The sequence below is a fragment of the Sarcophilus harrisii genome, chromosome 1, assembly GCF_902635505.1.
Source record: "Sarcophilus harrisii chromosome 1, mSarHar1.11, whole genome shotgun sequence".
NCBI lineage: Eukaryota > Metazoa > Chordata > Mammalia > Dasyuromorphia > Dasyuridae > Sarcophilus > Sarcophilus harrisii.
This window is the reverse complement of record NC_045426.1, coordinates 509,496,860-509,502,761: the sequence shown is the minus strand read 5'-3', so window position 1 is coordinate 509,502,761 and position 5,902 is coordinate 509,496,860.

Genomic DNA, 5,902 nt, shown 5'->3' with positions numbered 1-5,902 from the left:
CATGTCTTCTTTGTCTGCTTACTAACACTATTGGCCTTAAAAATCCCTAAGCAGCATAGCTCATGCTTTGAAACCTGAATTTTCAAACAAGAAAATCTATTTTAGGGATGCTCTGGATCCTGCTCCACAAAAGAATCAATAGAAGAAAAAAATATTTGTTTAAATAATACACTGGGAATCATGATGCTTTTTTTTTTAAGTCAAAACAGTCAAAGAAAAGAAAAACAGTTTGGAGTGAGAAGTCTATTTTTTTATAAATATTTTACCCTATATTCTTAGACTTAAAGAAACTAAGATAGTAAACAATGGTGAAAACAAAAGACATCTTATTAGTTAATAAAATTAGACACATAAAAGAAAAATCCCCCAGTTATTAAGAGAGATTAAAAGAAAGCACAGCTATTGGAGAATTTACTAGAAAATTCTAGCATTTGTCTAAATAATTTTATTAGCCAATTTTTTGATTTTTAATAGTTGGAGGACCAGTTTCAAAGTGAAAGCCATTTTTTAATTGACAAAAGAACATAGAAAAGTAAATTAAAGGGCAGGATAGAAAAATGAATTTTAAAAAAGACTCAAGGGGAAGGAATAAGGCATCTGTATTCAAGTCAAGCCTAAGAATGCAAATTTGGAGGAACAAACAATCCAAAGCAAATACTTTTCTTGTTTATAGTAGCATGTGAACATTTTGGCACTATGAGATCATATATTTAAAAAGGGAAGAAATCTTAAAGGCCATAAATTTCAACAGTTTCACTTTACAGAAAAAGAAATCGAGGCTTAGAAAGGTGAAGTTTCTTTTCTAGGATCACAAAGATATTAGGAAAATCTGAGATTATATTTGAAGTCAGTTCTTCCAGGATCTGAATTCAGTGTTTTATCTCCTTTGTCATATTGTCTCCCATGTGTTAATGTTTCCTGGAAGAAAGAAGGAATTGCTACCAGCAGAGTGATCTAGAAAGTATTCAAAAGATGAAAAGACCCAAGATTGTTACTATAGTTTATGGCAAGGGCTAAGGGAGTTTCTATTTTAGTTTTTCCAGTGAATGGAGGAGTTAAGTAAAAGGTAGTAGAAGGTTTATCAAAAGAAAGGGAAGTAATACAGTTGAGGAAGGTAACGTTATTCAGCAATAACATATGGCACAGTATAAGAAAAGGTTTTATGACCTTTGTTTCTCTCAAAGGGTAGAAACAATAAATTTTTAAAACAAACTAAAATATAATACCTTATTTATTCTGTATCAAAAAGGTATCAAATATTCCATGTAAATTAGAGTTCACATATTTCACATAACTAAAGCTTGCTCTTGTAAATGTAAAATTTTAGTTAAACATTTTAATATAAATTTTCACAGAATCACAAAAATGTAGATACAAAAGAGTATTAAGGAAAAGGAAAGGAAACAAATAGTTATTGTCTACTATGTGTCAGGCACTACACTAAATGCTTTACAAATATTATCTCATTCTGTCAATAAAAAGTTATTATAATTAAAAAAATATTATATCATTTATATTTAAGACAAAATTCTTAGATTATCTCTTAAAGCTTCAGTGACAATCTAATTCAATCAATGCCACTAAGTAGTCATCCAACTTCTACCTGAAAATTTCCAGCAATGGAGAACCCATCACATCCCTAGTGATGCCTTGTTGCACCTTGGGATAATCCAATGTTAGGACATTTTCCTTTACGGGGAACCAAAGTCTGTCTTTCAACAATTTCCATTCACAGCTGCTAGTTCTAGCTTTTGTGACCAAGCAGAACAAATCTAATCCCTCTTTCTCATGATAGTACTTCAAATAGTTGAAACCACAATTCCATTTGTATAGTCTTCTGTAGCTTAAAAAACTTCAAGCTTTTCTAATCTATCCTCATAAGGCATGAACTTGCAGCCCTTCAGCATCTTATTTAGCTTCCTCTGAAAGTTCTCAAGTTTGTTAACTTTCTAAATGTGGCTCCCAAAACTGAACACAATATCCAGATGGAATCTGACAGCTGTAGAAAAGAGCATTTCCCTTTCTTAATGTAAGCCACAATCATTAGAATCAATTCACTTCTGTTTGCCTGTTTCCTCATCTGTAAAATGAAGATAATAATAGAACCAAATTCCCAGAGATGTTGTTAGAAGCAAATAAAATAATAATTTTAAAGGGTTTAGCACAGCACCTGGCACATAGTAAGTGTTATATAAATAACTGCTAATGTCATTATTATGTCATATTAATGACTTAAACTGAGGATCCAATTCATTATACCCAATCTCATAGCTTTTTCAGAATTCCTCTTTCATTCATAATTTATTCTTTTTGAATTTTACTATGTTAAATTAGATCCAATATTTTATCTTGTGAAGTTCTTTTTTCTTGATTCTTTTACCCAGAACATAAACTTTTCTTTCATACTTCTATCATATACAAAAAATGAGAAGCATGTCACCAATACTTTATCCAAATCACTGACAGAAATGTTAAGTAGCACAAAGCCAAGCACTTATTTTCGGGTGCTATTTAGGTGCATAATGATTCATGTCTTTATATTAAATAGGCTATATGCTTTGAAGGTTTTTAAATTTTCTCTTTGTGTGTGTGTGTGTATTAAATTTCCTCCTTCACATCAGGCGATCACTTCTTGCTGCTATTAATGAGTGTCCCTTTAGTAGCTGCTATTTCTCTTCAAATTTGCTACTTCTAATTCCCTATATTTGGGAAAACAAATAACTAAGCTTATTAAAATTGTCTCTAAATAGGATAAAAGGGAACCCAAGAGCTTTTGCATAAATAGAATTGAGTACTTGTAACTTTGTTACCTCAGTTTGGACTATTCAGAATTGGTTTTTGCTTCAATTTTTCTTTGCTCAATTATCTTTAGCTATATCCTAAAAAGTTGCAGTTGTGGAATAAATAACCCTCAGAAGAGTAATTGATTACTTGTCTCCTCTGAACCTAGAAAAGCAGTAAGTCAGCATTCTTTCAAGCATGGAGACAAGAAGCATCTACTTCTATCTCAATTCCTCCATTCCTCATTCCAGTCAGGGACAAACTTATATGGGCTGCAAATGTTTCAACTGTCACCATCATTACAATGCAATGTCAAAAAGGAAATCTGAAAAGTCAACATAGTTTTGGGGACCTTTAAAGGGACACATTTACTATTTCCCTTTGGAGTCAATTCCCTCAGACCAACTTATAGATGAACTAAAGTTTGGGAAAATAAAAAATAGGAGTGGGTGGAAGAGAAGAGGGGCAGCATCATGGCAGAAAAAATAAAGAAATTCAAGAAGTCTTGGATTCAAATCCTCCCTCTAATATTTAGTATTTTGTGACCATAGGCAAGTCACTTATTCTAAGTCTGAGATTTCTCAACTGTCAAATGAAACAGTTGAACTAGATGGCCTCTAAGTTCCCCTAAGAGCCTATGAAATGCTCCCACATACAAATAAATTCGTATCCTGATAATGGCAGCATGATTATACAAGTTCATGTCTTTGTTCTCTCCCTATTCACCTTGAGGGAGATTGACTCAACTTCCTTTGGTATTTAACTTCTACTAGAGACTTGTTTGTAATGGCACTGTAAAATATTATTCAGTGAAAAAAAAAGTTTTATTTTTAATTTATGGAATAAAACATGTACATAAGAAGATGATTGTATTATACACAACTTGCTGTTCCTTTAAATATATAATAAAATTACCATGTAAATTTTTTCTATTTTTCCATCCCCCATCCTAGAAATGATGTTTGTATGTATGAGTATGTATGTGCATGTGTGTATGTGTCTTCATGTATGTATATATGTGTATGTGTGTGTGTGCATGTATGTAAAACCATTCCATACACACTTCTATTTATCAGTTCCTTCTTTGGATACAGAGGGTGACTTTTTGCAAAATGTCTAATGTTTAGTTGTGTGCTGTCTTTAAAGACATTAAAGACATTACAACTGCCCTGGATTAGAGTCTAAAAAATTACTGTCTGGGAAGCAGAGCCAAGATGGCAAAGTAATGGCAGGGACTAACCTGAGCTCTCCCCTAAACTCCTCCAAAGATCCTTAAATAATAGCTCTAAACAAATTCTATGGCAGCAGAACTCACAAAAATACAGAGTTGAACAATTTTCCAGTCCAAGAAATCTTATAAAGTCAACAGAAAAGGTTTAACAACCCAAGGTGAGAAAAGGGCACAGTACAGCACCGACCGGGCCAGCACAGCCCCTGATTCTGAAAAGCAGAAAAAAAAGGCTATGGGAGCTACTGAATCAGTAGCTGCAGAGGCAGCTTCCAGAACTCTCAGACAACAGAAGATAAGGGGAGTCAAGAAACTGGTTAGAAGGAAATTAGAGGGAATTTCTTTGCTAGCATCAAGGCAGGATTTTGTTGCTTTTCCCATACTTGGATTTGGGTCACTGTCCTGGTATGGGGGAGCACTAGCACAACAGAGATTTTAGGGATCCTCCTCAGTTCCAAGACAAAAAAGAGGGCTTATGGTCACTCATAGACCAGAATACAGGCCAGGACAATAGTAAAAACACCTCTTCCTAGACAATACCATCTGGAAGAACTGAAAACTTACAGGTCTCTAGAAATATCTCTGAAAACAGCTGCACAAAACCCCTGATGTTTTGGACAGTACACCCTTCACTGTGGGAGCAGAGCCCTACTTTAACAAAAAAAAAAAAATAATAATTAAATCAAGTACTGGACAAACAATAACAAAAAATATTCTGATCATAGAAAATCACTATGGTAGCAAGGAAGATCAAAACACATGACCAGAAGATAACAAATTCAAAGCTCTTACATCCAAAGATTCCAAGAAAAATATGAATTTGTTTCAGGCCGTAAAAGAGCTTACCTCAGTTTCCTTCTCTAACTCATTTTACATAGAATGAAATTGAGGCAAGCAGAGTTAAATGATTTAAAGTCATACAAGTAGTAAATATTTGAGACTGGATTTGAACTCAGATATTCTTGACTTCAGGCCCTGCCCCTTTGTTTAGGATATAAATACTTGAGACCTTTTATGTTGATTTTATTTCCCTATCCTGCACTCCACTCACTATACCACCTAGCTACCATCCCCTACTACTTCTATTCTAACCCTAAACCTCTCTCTTTTTTAGCTCCCCCATCAAATCCCAACAGGTCTCTCTAACTCTGTTGCTTGCATATCAAGAAACACTTCATCCCTTCTAGTTCAGTGGAATTAAAGTCAATATAAAAATTGCTTCTAGGGATTAAGGAAAACTAAAGTGATTTGTGCATAGAAGCTTAAGTTTGCCACTAAAGTGGGTTTTTTTTTGTTGTTGTTTTGTTTTGTTTTATTTTGTTTTGTTTTTTTGGCATTATAGCCAATCTGAGAGCACTGATAAACTTGCTTCTTTTTAACTTCCTGCCAAGCCTCCATATTTACCTCAATACCCAAAGGGGAAAGGTAATAAGAGTAATTAAAACTAACTCTTCATGGGATGCAGGGAGCCCTCTCCATTACAAATCTATTGAACTGGCCTGAATCACCTCATTGCTGAAAAGAGCCCTGTCCATCACAGCTGATCATCACATAATCCTGTTGTTGCCATGTAGAGTGTTCTCTTGGTTCTACTCAGTTTACTTAGGATCAGTTCATGCAAGAATTTGTGAATTTAGCAAGAAAGCATCATACAGGGTATGACTTCTGAGATAAGCTGTTGGAAAAAATCTCCTGATTAGATTAAATTCTCTGAAGCCAAATTTTAGCAGGTTTTGAAACCCAAGTCTAATTTGAATGCATGATCAATATATCATTCTCTAATTCTCCCAGAGAGTTAACCAATTATTTGATTGTTCTCAGCAGCTATGGCAAGACATTATAAAGGAAGAATTACATTTTACTAAGGTTTTGAATACATATGACGTTTATTCT